At 41.1% G+C, this 16,882-nt stretch overlaps 1 protein-coding gene across 7 annotated transcripts in view; it reads right to left on the minus strand.

Annotated features, from left to right (window-relative positions):
* RHOBTB1 (Rho related BTB domain containing 1) overlaps window positions 1-16,882 on the minus strand; it is a 136,519-nt gene that overhangs the window by 62,571 nt on the left and 57,066 nt on the right. For 2 of the 7 annotated variants that reach the window (XM_061161598.1, XM_061161592.1), the window contains exons 1-2: window positions 12,395-12,531; window positions 10,213-10,263 (exon numbers count right to left, since the gene is read on the minus strand). The gene's annotated coding sequence lies outside the window, so the exon portion shown is untranslated. Of the gene's footprint in view, window positions 1-10,212; window positions 10,264-11,257; window positions 11,398-12,394; window positions 12,532-13,286; window positions 13,378-16,882 lie in introns of those variants that run through there. The other 5 variants (XM_061161595.1, XM_061161593.1, XM_061161594.1 and 2 more) reach the window with 5 other exon arrangements.

A 16,882-nucleotide genomic window follows, 5' to 3' on the forward strand; every position in this document is an offset into this window, starting at 1 on the left:
GCATCGGGAGTTCAGAGTCTTAACCACCAGACCACCAGGAAAGTCCTACCTTTGATTGTTAATTCTACTAAAAATACCCTGGTACACTCCAATCATAATAAAAAACGATTTTTGGTGATGCATAAATTATTTTTCAAAACCATGCATTCAAAAATCACAGTGAGCCTGTTAAACCTGTTTTTTTCTGACTCAAGCTCTCAACTAAAAAGAACACAGGAATATAAATGATATCTTGCTGAACATCAGACACAGAAATTGAACCCAAAGAGACAGCTGTGGGCAACTAGGACCAATACACGCAATTCTATCTCAGACAGAAGATGAAAAATTCTTGGCTTTTAAATTCTAATGTTCAAAGGAATACTTATGGTAACTGAAATGAAGAATTTTAAGAAATTGTTTAGAAACTAAGCATGTAAACTATTCTGTGGCAATCAAATGTAGTTATTTTAATTTGTATAGATGTAGCATAACTGAGCTTTATACTCATTAAGAAAAAGAAGTTCTAAATTTGTTTGTATGCATGTTGTATATTTGTGTACCTGCAAATCACAAACACACAAATACTGACGCACATGCAGTGCATGAATTTAATGTTATAATCTCTACTTGTATAGGCAAATTCTACATATTTTCAGTTACAAGGGAAATAGCTCGAACAAAGCTGACTGCAGCTAGCTCATATTAAGTAAGGGTAATTTGTCAAACTGTACACTTGTAATCTGTACACATTTTGCTATGCTTGTTATACTTCAATATACCTTTTTTAAAGTTAAAAAAAACAAAGCAACAGAAGACTCTACACACTGTTTTCACATTGAAGGGCCTGTAATCCTCATCTGGGTGAGCCTTCGCTAAGGGCTGGAGGAAGCTTTGTCAAGAATTAATAATTAAAATATTGCTGAAGTCTTTAAAGAGACATCAAATGCTCATTTGAGAAAGCTAGTATCAGTCTGCAGACTAGATGTGCTTAAAAACCCATCCTCAAAAAAAAAAGAAAAACCCATCCTCATATAGAGAAGTCTCTACAGTCCTCTGTCATAAGTTGTTCATTCAAAGTGCTCTCTAAAGATGTCACCTGGGTTAGCGTCTATACTGCCAGGGAGACCACCTGCTCCAACGCCTTCAGATATGATGACAGTTAAACAACTGCATTTAATCATTTATGAGACTATAATACGTCAGTTCGATTAGCTTATGCTCTCATTCAGGCAAATGAAGAAAATAGTTTTTTTCCACCACTCCTCCCCAACCAGGATTCTTAACAAAGTTAGACCATAAAATGCAAAAATGCTGGTGGACAAAAAACTGTAAAAATAATCTTATTTTTATTCAAGGTTATTGACTGCCAGCAATGTGTAGATTCTAGCTAGTATTCAATGTTTTCAGGACATGTTCCTGTATCCTCCAACTCTTGGTGGGAAGACATCAAAGATTATACGTTTATTAAAAGCAGGATAAAGCACTGTTTGTGGGAGTGGAAGATGGTATCATTATTTTGGATAATGATAATTTTTGGATAATGACTCAGAAGACTTTAAAATATCCATAATGGTCATCCAATTATAAGACTTTATTCCTAGAAAAATATTCCTAGAAAAAAAAATTAGGATTACAATAAGATTCCATGAAAGGAGTGTTCATCATATTACTGTGGAAACAAAATATTGGAAACAATTTTTAGAAATCCAACCACAAGGGAGGAATTTTAAAAAGTGTCCACATACTGGAGAAGTATAGAGTAGTTAAAAATGTAAAATTATAGGAGTACATTTATTGTTATAGTTAGAGGCTCATGAGTAACACCATTTCTTGAAAATTATGTACCTAAATATACAGAGAAATATTTGGGATATAGATACATTAAATATTGATGTCAACTAGGATTAGAATTGATTTTCTTTTTTCTCATCTACACATCCCATCTTTTCAATAATAAACATGTTTGTTATTTTATAACAAAGACGTTTTACAAAAATGTGAGGGTGGGGAGGTAAGAAAATGAAGGACTACAATATTTATGTGTATGGGAACACACTCTTGTTCCATTATGTGAAATTAGTGTCTATACTTTCTCCCCGCATGTGGTAAAAGCTGTGTGTGACGTGCCTTTCATGAGGTAGGAAACAGCCTTGCTGCTCCCAGCACCTGTCTTTCCATTCTAACAGTATCATCTTGGGGCTTCTGGTCATTCAGCGCTCTTGACTTCTGTCAAAAGAACTAACATCTCAATAGATGCAAACACCAATACACAGCCACTCAGCCTAGAACAATGCAGCAGAGCTACACCAGGTGTAGGAACAAGCCCGTGGGAAAAGCTCCTTCTCTTCTCTTTCCAGATCAAGTCGTGCGACTTTGAGAGATATCCGTTCTCATGGCAGAAAAGACTCCCTGGTCCACTTCAAATAAACCAATTTTTAAAAAATCTAGAATCTGAAATATTCCAAAGGTTTACTGTTGATTTTTGTTTGATACACACAAAGGGAAACAATTTCCCTTCCTTGAAGCCTCTTTCCAGGAGCCTTAATGATTGGCTGCCAAATTTAGCCTTGGCTCCATCTCCACCATCTCTATTATTCCTCCATGCTATTGATGTGAGGCCAAATCTCATCCCTATTTAAAGCGCCCAAGAGCAGATGTCTCGATGAAAGGGGGGTGATGGTAAACCTATATTGAAAAGAGCCAGGAAAACATGCTATAATGAATGGAAGCACACAGTTTCATGACTTAAGGTATTAAAAGTATATTCTCAGGAAAGAACCAATAGACTTAATCACACCATATGAAAAATCAATGGCAGAAGAGGGAATTGTAGAGAAGGCAGTCAAGAAATCAGCTGCTCCTTAGAATCACTGGGGGGAATTTGTTTTGTTTCAAATACTGCTGCCTGCACAAGAATGTCCTTGGCAGTATTCCTCATAGTAGCCAACATCTGGAAAGAGACCATTGACAGTACAATGGATAAAGCAATAATAAACTGAGGTCTATTCACACAATGGAATATTATACAGTGCTAAAAATGGATGAAATACAGCTGTATACAATTACAATGAATCTTACAAACATAATATTGAAAGAGGCCAGACACAAAAGAGATTTCATTTATATAAAAGTTGACAATCAGGCAAAACTAATCCATGGCATTAGAAGTCAAGACAGTGGTTGCCTCAATCAGACAGTGACTGAATAGGGGCTTAAGATGGGATTTGGGTGCTGCTAAGGTTGTGTTTCCATATGTAGGTCCTGGTTAGGTTAGATGGGGGTGTGTGTTTAGTTTGTGACAATTCTTTAAGTTATATAGTTATGATTTGTGTATATTTGTTTAAACAAGATACAGTTCAATACAAAAGTTTAAAGCTCAGATTCCTGGGCCCTAACATGAATAATATTTATTCTACTACATTTTACTATTATCTGTATTTTAAAGTTTGTTGTTGTTGTTCATTCCTTAAGTTGTGCTGGACTCTTTGTGACCCCATGGACTGCAGCATGCCAGGCTTCCCTGTCCTTCACAATCCCCCAGAGTTTGCTCAAACTCATGTCCATTAAGTCAGTGATGCCAGCCAACCAGCTCATCCTCTGTTGCTCGCTTCTCCTCTTGCCCTCAATTTTCCCCAGCATCAGGGTCTTTTCCAATGAGTCAGCTTTTTGCATCAGGTGGCCAAAGTATATTTTGAGGTTATTTATTCCAGTTTTATCTGTATAATGGAAATACTATATAACCATGTGCTACTGCGGGCTTCCCCGCTGGTTTAGTGGTAAAGAATTCGCCTGAGATGCAAGAGATGTGGGTTCAATCCCTGGATCAGAAAGATCCCCTGGAGAAGGAAATGGCAACCCACTCCAGTATTCTTGCCTGGGAAAGCCCATGGACAGATGAGCCTGGCGGGCTATGATCCATGGAGTCACAAAAGAGTTGACACGACTTAGTAACTAAACAATAACAATGTGCTACTCTACCATCTCTTTCCAGCTCCACACTCAGTCACAATGGTGGTTTCAAATTGGCCACGGTGGAAGTATTTACACTAGTGAAACTGGCAACCACTCCACATCAGGTTTTGCTTTATTTTTCTGTCATCCTGACTTAAGAAAATGACTTTAAAATGTTAATAATGCAGATTAAACTTAAAAGGGTGTAATGTGTGTAGCTGTTATATATGAATAACCCATTTAAGGAAATATCCTTACAGTATTTAAAAGCTATTATTTGGTTCAGCAAAGAAGTCATTCATATCTTTGATGAATGAATACAGTCTGACATATGCCTTTGTTACTTCACTTTTGTCTTATTCATTAACATAAGGAAAAATATCAGCCAACATTTATATGAGAATTGCACTCATCAACTGTACCATAGGTAGACCATGGATAAATGAGTTCTCAAAAACCAGTTAAGTGTTTTGTGAGACCCAATTAGCTAAATGGAGTTTACAACAGAGTATTCTTTATTATTATTTATAAATAGTATGCTACATCCATTCTTTATGTCAGTAAAATTTATAATCAATTTATGTATGCACATAAGTGCATTCCTTTTCTCTTCCAGAGTGCAGGTTGATTTACCAGCACAAACCTTTCACGTTTAAGATTCTATGACTCTATATAATTTAAGAAAGAAGACAACAAAATAAGATGGGAGCCTCCAAGGAATGAGTTTCAGCATAAGATAATGACTATACTTTACAGAGTATAGTATATTTCCCTACTTAAAAATATGATACTCAGACCAGTAGCACTGGCATCGATGAGGTACCCCTGGGAAATGCATCATCTTAGGCCTCACTCTAGAACTTCTGAATCAGAATCTGCATTTTATCAAGATGCCCAGGTGATTTTTATGCACATTAAATTTTGGGAAGCACCGCTTTAAAAATAAACTCCCTGCTATGAATGGAAACTCACATAACTGGTTTGAGACTACTAACAATCTAGCAATTGGTGATCTCTAAGCAGCTCATACCAAATGAAGGACAGCACTGGGGAGAACACCTAAAAGCTAAGCCTACACTTGAAGAGTACAGAACAAGGAAGCCTGGCTGCTACAGTCCACGAGGTCACAGAGTCGGACACGACTGAGTGACTCAACAACAAACCTGAAGAGGACATGCATCTTGCGACACACATTTGTCCAACACTGAAAAGGGAAACTGAGCCACTAGGAAAGTAAAGGCTATTCTAGGCCACGTGGATTATTCATTTCAAAAAAGGGGGGAAGAGTACAAGTTAGAATAAAAATCTTATCAGGAGCTTTCCTCCGAGTATGTAATAAATAAGAAATGTTGCCAAAGACTTGGATCCAAAAACCCAGAACAGGGCCGCAAGTGCCACATGATAAAGTGTGGCAGCTGGAGAGAGGAGTGTGATGAAACATTTCCCAGAGATGCAATTTAGGCCACGGTAGCTATCAAGAGCTGAGGGTGAAAGGGGGAAATTGCAGTGCTTATGTTTTTCCCATCAACATATCAGTTAGCAACCTGGGACAGAAAGAAAAGACAGTCAATGCCCAGGAAAGATTCAATACTAGAGTTAATTGAAATGATGGGAGGAAAGGCTCACTTGTTTTGAAATTGAAAGCAAAAATGTTTTACTGGCAACAATGTTCTCCAAAAATATTTTAGTTATTTGGCTGAAAACACAGTAGCTGCTTTGAGATGCAAAGGTCTACGTGGAAAATACCTTAGATAAAAAGTGTCTGAAAGGACATGAGAGCCAGGTATCTCCCAGAGGAGCTTGCTATTACTTTGAGGCAGAAACTGAAGCAATAAAGTAATTCATGTAAACCTCAGCAACCCTAGAGTGTGAAGAAGACAAATTTAATTCTGACAAGGCTACTGATACTCAGGGACACAGCTGGGTCCGCTTTCACCCAAGACAAAAGGTCACTATAATCATCCCTTGCAGTGTCAGAATTCAGATGACTCCAGAACATTTAGCAGCAAAATGATATGGATGCTCTAATGTGTTGTAACATTTTCCCTTGAGATACTTCAGCAAGGCTAAGAAGAAAACTCACCCTTGTTGAACACCTACTGTTTTTTGTGTTTTTTTTTTTTTTTTATCATTTATTTGTTTGGCTGTACCAGGTCTTAGTTGTGGCATGTGGGATCTCTAGTTGCAGTCTGTGAACTCTTAGTTGCAGCATGTGAAATCTAGTTCCCTGACCAGGGATTGAACTGGTAGACCTTGCACTGAGGGAGCACAGAGTCTTAGCCACTGGACCATCAGGGAAGACCCCCTTAATATCTGTTTTACATGTGTGATTTCACAGCATTCTCATAATCCTCTGATGGAGGTGATATTGTCTCCATTTTACAGATGAGCAAAATGAGCTGCAAAGAAATATGTCACCCGTGTCACATGATTAATAAAAAGCCAGAAATCCATAGACAAAATTAAAAATCTCCATAGTTGATGAAAACAGGCATCTCGACAAAAACAGCCTGAAAGGGATCAGAGTATGGGGTAGTTAAGTTTCGAATACAAGGAAGTCTGGTCTGTATTGGTGTCTGTGAAGATGGGAAAGTTCTCTCCTAGGACCCACCATATCTTTACACTGCTGGAATCCCCTTGTAACCCATTTCTGGATGAATGTTAGGTTTCAGATATACTTCCAACTTGATAGCTGCAATTTTGGCTAAGTTGGAGGCTTTAGAAGGTGTGCATGTTTCAGGCAGTGTTACATAAAAGAACTGCGCCCTGGACTGGGCTATGGAAACCTGGGTTCAGCCCCAGCTGTGTCACTTGTGAACTAGAAGAGTGGGTGAGCTGTACTGCTTCTCTGGATGGTAGATGGTTTCTCACCTACGTGAGGTTGGATTAAGGATCTTTGAGAACCTCTCTGGGTCCAGGATTCAACCCTCCATGACTCAACTGTTTACTAGTATGACTTCCATCAAAGTATATTAGAGATGCCCTGAAGAATTAACAATCTGTACAGACAACCCTGCTGTGTGGTTCAAGTTACCAAATACAAAACAAGAAACATAAAATTCAAAAATAACCCTACAGGAATAATTACTTCTTTTACAGTCTGCAAGAATAACCTGGAATTGAATATTCTAAAGTGCTTCCCCCGCCATTATATACTTAAATATATATTCAAATTCTTAGATCTCAGTACAAATCCAAGCTCTACTTCCAATTAGTTCTTTGACTTAATATACCTGAGTTTCCTTTTTGCTGCCATAAAATTGGAATTTATAAAGAATATTATCTGTAATGCAGTCAAGTGTCTGGCATCTAGAAGCAGCATGGTGTAAATACTGGTTATTGTTATTCCAGCAGTCACTAGGGGTCTGGACTAGGTTGGGTGACAAAGAGTTTCAAGGAAATTTCTCCACGGAGGGATGGGGACTGAGACTGTAACCCCATTAGCACTGGGGACTTGCCATTAACCTGTGTCTATGCAATAAATAACATCAGGTGCAGAGATGAGAAATTTATCACACTTGTGGACCTGCAGGCATCCATCTGGTTTCCTTCTTTGTAAAACTTTCTAATTCATCCTTAGTTGATGAAACCTTATTGGACATGTTGATGTGCTTGATGGGACAGCTGCTGGCAGTATCTGAGGGCAGGAGTGTCCTGGGACATCAAAGAGTGGTTGTCATACTCACATTTTAGTGTCTTTATTTGCCCATTTCTCAGTTTCTGTCCAATGTGTACGAGGAACAAAAGATTCTAGGAGGAGGTGACTTCACTTTGTTTATAAATTCCAGCCTCCCCCGCCCCCCCCAACAAAAAAAACCCTAAACAATTTTTATCCTGACATATCAATAACCTGTCCATACACATCCCATCTGTTCGGGTGACTGCCTCTTGCCTTTCCAGGCAAAGCTCTCCTTTTCTCCTCCCCTCCCCCACGAATCACACACTCCCACCCCTTTCCCTTTCTATATACACCTCACTTTTTATGACTTATCTTTCCTTCCCTCTCCAAATTTTGTTTCCGTGTCGAGAGGTTGATGGGAAGCCTGGGTAGAGAAAAGAAGATGAACACAAGAACCAGATTCAAATAATCTGTACTCTTTGAACCCTATTAGGTGAAGCCAGAGTAAGGCCTTCAAAGAATGAGACTGAACTGCCTGTTTTCTAAAAGAAAAAAGGAAGACCAATGAGAAGTCTAAAGAAAAAAAATTCCTGTTTTCTACAGGTACATTTCTTGAGTGAAAGACAGCAGAATTTCATGTATTTCCAGGAGTGTTTTGAGAGAGGTCAAGCATAGTAACCAAAGCCTCTAAAGTTCAAAAAAGCAAACAAATGGTTGCTAATTAAATTACTCTTAGAGATACCTTTCTCATTCTAAGGCCTTATATGACTCTGAAACATTATATGATTCAGAGTATAATTTTACTCTTTAAGCAATTATAGGTTTATAGTTGTTATATGGATAATTTACAACATACCATTGTCACAGCTAAGCAAATATCAGTTGATAATGAGGTCTTAACCTGTAATGGGATCTTCCCAATCTAATAGAGCTATTATGATCTATTTTGTAATGATACATTATGTAACAACTTTTATAGGACAAAGCTGTTATAAGACAGCTTATAATAATCCTTTAAACACTTAAAAGTATCTTTTAACTAATTAAGCTTTTAGGGTTATTAGCTTGGGTTGGGGGTATTAGTACATTAAAAAAGAAGATACAGTAAGGTTTTCTTTGGTAATTTATTCCCATTTTACTTTTTATTATCCCTTTATATAATACTCTCTGAGAAGGATTAACAACTTACACATTATTCTACAAAAATAAGGGTGGAGGAAGAAAGAGGGGAAGAGAAGGTTGTCAACCCTGGCAAAAACGGAAAACGTCCTGTTTAATCTTTAAATATTGGCCATTTTCAGGACTTAAATTGGTATTTATTTACTAGGTACCCAAATCTATCCATGTGGCACATTTCAGACAAACTGAGGTTGCAGAAAGAATCCAGTACTCTTAACCACCAGGTCAAGTTGTAATGCTTTCTTAGTGATGCTGTGAAGATTCAGACAGCTTACAATTTTGTTTCAATGCTTTTCAAGCAATAACACCTCAAGTTTGAGATACTGTAATTTAGCAGTTCTAAATGAATGCATAATCTCTCCCTCTTGGTTTGAAATTCTACACTCTGTCTTTCTCTAAACTCTTACCCTTTTATTATCTATCTAGACAAAAATGTGCTTGGAAAATTTTTCCCATCCATACATGAATTGCAAAGTAGTCCCACAGGATAGAATACGGTGAATTTGTGAATGTACCATTGACCCTCAGTTCAGGGCGTGCATTATCTTGAGTTATTTTCTCACTTTTCCTGCATGAATGTTTAATATCTTGTCTTTTAAAATCTATTTGTAAGATCCTTAAAACCAGAGACCCCCATAGTAAAAATCTTAAATTTTTGACAGGGCCATGCCATAAAGTACACATGAATATTTAATATTTTGCTGTTTTACTTAAAAATAATGGAATTTATTCTTTTGTAACACCTTTGTCATTGAATGTTACTACATAAGCTGTAATTACCAAGTTATCTTAGGCAAGTCACTTAAATTTCCTTGGTCCCAGTTTCTCTTTTGGACAAGATTTTTCCAACTAGAGAATTTATGTTTTGGATTAAGACAGAACTTCAAAAAATATAATTTCTTCCATTTACTAGAAGCAGGAACTGAACCTATTACCTGACCTCTCTGAACTTTCAATTCGTCACCTTGTCCTCTGGAGACCAAAAAAAGTGTTACACCTCACAGGAATTTTTTTTTTTTCTTTTTGGCAGAATGAGAACGTAAGTGTAAGGAATGCAGCATATTACCTGAATTTTAGTTCAAGCTCAAAAATATCAGTCATTATTGTATCAATTTTCTTTCTGCCCTAGAGTGCTAAGATTCAGATAGATGTAAAATTGCAGTGATCAAGCATGCAAATCCCCTGTATCTTCAGCTATTCCTGGCACGACTTGGATCCCCAACGTGAAAGAGAAAAGTCTTATAAAGAACAAACTGATTCAAGGCCCATTTTAGTGCTATTTTTACTCACAGAGTAAATAAAATAATTTTAATAATCATGGAAATTGTGATATTCATAACTGAGTCAATAAAAAAATATGACAAAGACAAATCATTCTAAGACAAATGAAATGACCAAGTAAGTTTTTCTGAAATGCATGCTCAGAATCAGACAGAATATGTCAGCAATCTACGGTCACGGGTTTGCACAAAGACACTGACCTGGCTTGCTGGAAGTGAAGAACAGAACACCCTGCTCACAGCTGGACTTACCTACACAAAAGAGAGAAGTGCCTTATAAAGTATTGCTCTGTAATTCTTGCTTGCTTGGAGCACATGGGGCGCCACTGACATTTTTAACATGCATTGTTTTCCTCTCTACCCCACCCACCAAAGAGCAGAACCTGCTTTATTTTTCCCCAAGTGTCAGTGTTAAAATGGCATTTCTTGGGGCCATATACATCCTGAAATAGCTAGGTGAACTTTTTGTAGCATTTCTGAAAATATATTTCTGAGCATTTGGAAATGATACCAAAGAAAAAAAAAAAAAAGGCAGTTAGCCACAAAACCATGAATAGAAACAAGGAAAACCTTACAAGGATTTTACAATACAGAAGTAAAAGAAATGGATCTACTATTCCTCCAAAATAGCATTTTTAGGCCGTATTATTGTAAGTAAAAGTCCAAATGATTGTTTTTTCTATATGATTGCATTTGTATAGTTAATAAGTTATGTTGTTGTACCAACATCAAACTACCCATGTTTCTGTTTTCTACCTCTGACCACAGACAGCCCTATGTACTTAAGTCACACTACTTTCTAAATTTGGTTGGACAACAAAGTGTAAGCTTAGAATACTAATGATTTCATTGCTTCCTAATGATTTTTCAAAGTCTTCCACACTGTGGAGAACAAGTTAAATTCCTTTCCCACTAACATGTCCAAATGTGATCCAAGAATCTCAGAGAAAACTTACTTGAATAATAATTTGCTGCCTACTCCACCTGTGGAGTGGTATGCAGACACTATTTATATCGAAAAGAGCTTGTGTTTCTCTTTCAGCAAACAGTGACTCTCTCGGGCATCCACAAAGTTATCAGAAATGAAACATAACTTCAAATTTCTGAACAGTGTTTTAAAACAAACTTATCAGCGTTTAGTCAAAAAGCCTAGTTGTTTGCTGAAATCAAACACAGGCTATTGGTATTTATGTCTGCTGATAGTGAGAACACAATTACACAGAGATGAAAACTACTGGTAACATACATTTTGCAGTTTCGAGGGGATATGCTGTACAGTGTAAGCACGCAGCGCTGCTCCCGTGGGTGCTGGGGGAGCCCCAAACTAGTGAAGCCTCTAGCTGAGCATCTGGCTGGGGTTCAACAAAGCTTCGGGAACAGCACAGGCTGGAGAAGGGAGGGGAGAGTTCAAAGTCAAAGAGCCTCTTCTCTTCTTCCTAGGTCTGAGGGCCTTTGTGTGTATATTAATCTTCATGCATTCCCCCCGCCCCCCAGCAAATGTGTACAGTCAGCTAGAAAGGCACAGCTTGTGTGCTGACGTGCAAAGCCAAGTCAAAACCCTGCGCTTGGCACTCCCTTCTAACTTTCTGGCTTGTCCAAGTCTAAATATTGACATTGCTCCTCAGTTGAGATGTTTGATCCTGCTGAGGGTAGAAACGGCAGAACTAACAGCAGGATCAAATGATACATTCTTACATCGCTGAGCCTTCCTTCCACTTCTTTTTTTGTAGATTGGGTTGGATTCCCTTGTCTGCACATCTTCCTCCCACCCCACCCTTCCACCCCCACCGTTTTTCTCCCCAAACCTGAGCACGCAGAGACTAGCTAAGGTGTTTTGCAAGCCCCTCATGGCAGCTCCTACTGTTGTCACAGCAACTCACAACAGACTCCATAGACACCGGGCTGGGGGTGGGGAGCGCCAAACTGTGGGCTGACCGGTCAACTCTCTTGGGGGTGCAAGCGCCAAAGGGGCTAGTGTCTCCCCCTGTGCAGCTCCTCTGGCTCCCCACCACCTTCCAAGGAAAAGAGCCTTGTGGTCGGCGCGGCACGTCCCCCACCCCCTCCCTGGCGCAGCCCTCCTTCTAAGGGTGCCCTGTTGTGCATTTTCTCAGCTCCAAGTTAGGGGTGCGGCTGTGCAGGCGCTCCTAGAAATGTCTTCTGCTGGCCTCTGATGGGAGGGTTCCCGGCCTCGCAAAGAAGGCGAGGGCGGCTCCCAGAGCAGCTCGGTCCCACGACTCTCGCTCGGGACGCTGCCGGCCGCGTGGCGCGGCCCGGGGCCCCCACAGGCCACCCGCCGGGGCCGGGGCGGGGCGGGGTGGGGGGGCTCCGCGGCGGCTGCTCGGAGAAGTTTCACAGCATAGCGCACTCACGACACAGAACCTACCCTGCAGCCGAGCGAGACGCGAGCTCTCTCCGCCTTCAAGGGCTGGGGGAGCTGGGGTGGGGGGTGGTCCCCGCCACTCAGCAGCAGCCACGACTGCGCGCGGTCGCGGGTGTGCCGGGCCCCTGCGCGCGGCGCGCCGCCCGCCGCCCAACTTTGCACAAAGGCAGCATGGCTCTGCCTCGCCTCTCGGGCTCGCCCCGCGCCGCGGCGGCAGCTCTTCCCGGTGCCGGGCCAGAGGGGCTCGCCCCTTTCCGTCCCCCAGCCCTCCCCCTTTCCTCCCGCCCCCGCCCGGCTCCCGGGCTGGCTGGCCGGGCGGAACGGAGAGCGCTCGGCACCCAGCTCCGCCGCGGTGGCGACCGCCGCTTGCTCTGTGACGTTAGCAGCCTTCGCGGCTATTTATATCCGCACGATTGGATTTCATTCATGAAACCCGGGCCTGTGTGTCTGTGCGCCAGGGTGCGGGTTGCAAAGGTGCCTTAGTTTTTACGCAGACCCTGGGGGGTGGGGGCGGGCTCGGAGGCTGAGGCCGGGGGCTAACGTGCGCCGAGCCTGGGAGACCCCAGCCCCGCTCGCTAGTGGCCGGGAGCGGAGGGGCAGGGCGAGCTGCAGCCTCCCCCGCCCCGCCCCCCACCACGTCCTCTGTCCCCAGCACCCCACCCATTCGCATATAACTGCTGGCCCTTTGTCCCAGGCTCTGGAAAAGTAAGTTGGGCCACTAACCGGCTGGGCAGCATGGCTCTCTTCCCCCCAGGAGCTGACCGGCCGCGGACTCCAAGGGAGGACATTGGCTTTTGTTTCAAAACGGAGCCCAGCTGCTGACTAAGAGCTGCGTTAGCCCAGCCTCCTCCTCCCCTGAGCGCTGCACGTGCTGCCCGGCTCGACTCTGGGTTACCTTCCTCTGTGACTTGGCTCGTGGGATCCCCGCAAGGGGCGTAAGGACGCACCGGCTGCCCCCCGACCCGAGTAAGGAGGAGATTCACAACCTTCTACAAATGGCTGAGTGAGGAAGTGAAATTGACTTCTGACCGCTTGTGGGTTGTCAGAATTCTTGGGATACCCTGATGAACTCCTCCTTACTGTTCCAGGCTGTGAGCTCCGAGGACGGACCAGGGGCGGTTTTCATGCATGCACATAAAAGATGTCTATTTCCTACAGAATGTCAGGTAGTCTGTGAAGCTCTAAGGAGGTGACAGTGAACACAACCAACCAGGTGCTGGCCCCCAAAGCACTTGCAGTCAGCTATTAAAATTAGTGTGTTTTAAACCATCTCATTCCCATCCTCTAAAGAAGCAATTAGGGAATAAAGGTATTGATGTGTTCAGCTAAGGTTAAAGGGTTTGTTCATTCGTGCTGTGCTGTGTTCAGTCGTGTCCGACTCTTTGCTACCCCATAGACTGTAGCCAGCCAGGCTCCTCTGTCCTTGGAATTTTTCAGGCAAGAATACTGGAGTGGGTTGCCATTTCCTACTCCAGGGGAATTTCCTGACCCAGGGATTGAACCTGAATCTCTTGCGTTTCCTGTGTCCCCTGCATTGGTAGGTGGATTCTTTACCATTGTGTCACCTGGGAAGCCCTCATTCATTTGATTAACCTTTATTGAGGAGGCTATCTGTGTCCTAAGGGCTGGGGATACAAAGATGACAACAATGTATCCTTAGTCCTCAAGGAGTTCTCAGGTTATGGATTTGCAGAGCTGGGAAAGAAGGACCCATATTCTGCTGTAAAGGCTGTCTCTTTGTGTTATCCCTCAAGAAACAGAACATCAAAAAATTATAAATGCAAACACACTCCTCCTACCTCAGTTTCCTCCAAGAAACCATAGGATCCCCAGATGAGTTTTTACTACACTGGATGTCCCTACTCTTCCCTATTAGTTTGTATTCCTTTTGGAGACCGAGTCTTGCCTGGCGCTCTCTGAATTCCCCAGAGACCCCAGAATATAGTGACATTCATTGTTTTTACAAGGAAAGGTATTCAGGGCAACCTTCTATTTTAAGCCATCCTCACTGAACTGTCTTTGAAAATAGAATTATTAGTCTCTAATACCCAGAAGAGAGGACAATGAAAAGTCAGATATGGGGATCTACTCTAAGAACCTCAAGACAGACACATGAGGGGGTGATCATTTACTTGGCACAAAACAGACTTTGCTTAGTCTATTTAAAAGTGACTCTATTTTGAAAGGTTTAATCAATATACCTTTTTTTTTTCAGTAACATATTTCTTGGGAAAATTTAATTAACCCTGTTCACTCCTAGCAATCACTCCTCTTTAGTGCAGGCCATTTCTCATCAGACTGCAACGGGAGATGAGAAATAGTATAGAAACTCAAAAGAAATAGGAATCAACACACATTATGGCCTTTACATATGGCAGGCAATGGGCTAGGCCAGGAGGTTTCAAACACATTTTCTCAATGAAGCCTCACACCAGTTGATGAGGTAGATGCCATGATTAACATAACCATTTTAAAGATGATGAAACTGAGGCACATAGAAGTAAGAAGTTTTCTGAGATTTTGACAGTTGCATTTGCACCTCGGTCAGCTTATGCTGAGGCATTATTATATCACTAACTGGCCTTTTGACATCCTGCTTCTTCTTAGTTTCTTTCATTTCCTCAGTTATGAATTATTAAAAAGTTAAACGGCATGTTTAAGCATCAGGTCAGTCAGTTCAGTCGCTCAGTCGTGTCCAACTCTTTGCGACCCCCATGCACTGCAGCATGCCAGGCTTCCCTGTCCATCACAGACAGAACAGAACATCACAGAACAGCTCCCAGAATTTACTCAAACTCATGTCCATTGAGTCAGTGATGCCATCCAACCATCTCATCCTTGTCGTCCCCTTCTCCTGCCTTCAATCTTTCCCAGCACCAGGGTCTTTCAAATGAATCAGTTCTTTGCATCAGGTGGCCAAAGTATTGGGGTTTCAGTTTCAGCTGTGATCCACACAGTCAAAAGATCGGCATAGTCAGTAAAGCAGAAATAGATGTTTTTCTGGAACTCTTGCTTTTTCGATAATCCAACGGATGTTGGCAATTTGATCTCTGGTTCCTCTGCCTTTTCTAAAACCAGCTTGAACATCTGGAAGTTCACGGTTCATGTATTTCTGGAGCCTGGCTTGGAGAATTTGGAGCATTACTTTACTAGCATGTGAGATGAGTGCAATTGGGTGGTAGTTTGAGCATTCTTTGGCATTGGCTTTCTTTGGGATTGGAATGAAAACTGACCTTTTCCAGTAAAAATTGGTACTTAAGTATAATTAAACCAACACTATGTATTTAAACATTCAGGTTTGTACCACACAAAAGTGGTATAAAAACTTTTGACTACCTTTTATGGTAATTATTTACCAAGGTCACAGGATTAAAAAATTTCTCACAGTCAAGATACAGAGATGTTTCATATCATAGAACAGCATCATGCTAAGTCTTGGTATTTGCATCCTCCCACCAACCACTAATCTGTTCTCTTTGTCATTTTGAGGCTTGTATTAACGAGAGCATACAGTAGATAATGTTTTGAGATTGAATGAATTTTTTTTTTACTAGGCAGAATGCTCTTGAGGTTCATCTGGGGTGTTGCATATATCAGTAGTTCATTTTAATGCTGAGTAAATTTCTATTGGATAGATATACCAGAATTTGTTCATCTGTTTTCCTATTGAAGGACTTTTTGAGTAGCTTGTTTTGCCAGTAAGAATAACACTTCTATAAACATGGTATTGTAGGTATTTGGGTGAACTTAAGTTTTTATTTCTTTGGGATGAATGCCCAAGAATGCCATTGCTGGGTCATATGTTAAAAAAACTGTCAAAATGTGTTCCAGAGTGCCTGTACCATTTTATGTTTCTGCTAGTAATGTATGAGAAATCTAGCTCCTCCATGTTCTCACCAGTATTTGGTATTATTACTATCAAAATTTTCATTTGTTCAATAGCTTTTTAGGGACAATTTATGGTGGTTTTAATCTGGATTTCCCTAATGACTAATGATACTGAAGAACTGATTCATTGAAAAAGACCCTGATGCTGGGAAAGATTGAAGGCAGGAGGAGAAAGGGACGAGAGAGGATGTGATGGCTGGATGGCATCACCGACTCGATGGACATGAGTTTGAGCAAGCTCCGGGAGTTGGTGATGGACAGGGAAGCTGGCGTGCTGCAGTCCATGGGGTCGCAAAGAGTCTGTCAGGACTGAGCGACTAAACCTAGCTGAATGATACTGAATCTCCTCTCATATGCCATTACATCTTTTTTGCGGAAATATCTATTCATCTCTTTGGCTTACTTTATAACTGGATTTTTTAAACTACTGACTTTTGAGAATTGGGTTTTTTTTTTTTTTTTTTTTTTTCTTCCTTCCCAATAGTATATTCTGGGATCACAGAACTTTCAAACTGCAAAATAAATATTCCTTCAAGATAACACCATTTTCAATCCAGTCACTAGCATCCAACATTTCTACTGCCATTCGTTTTAGAGACTCTT

The sequence above is a fragment of the Dama dama genome, chromosome 15 (genome assembly GCF_033118175.1).
Source record: "Dama dama isolate Ldn47 chromosome 15, ASM3311817v1, whole genome shotgun sequence".
NCBI lineage: Eukaryota > Metazoa > Chordata > Mammalia > Artiodactyla > Cervidae > Dama > Dama dama.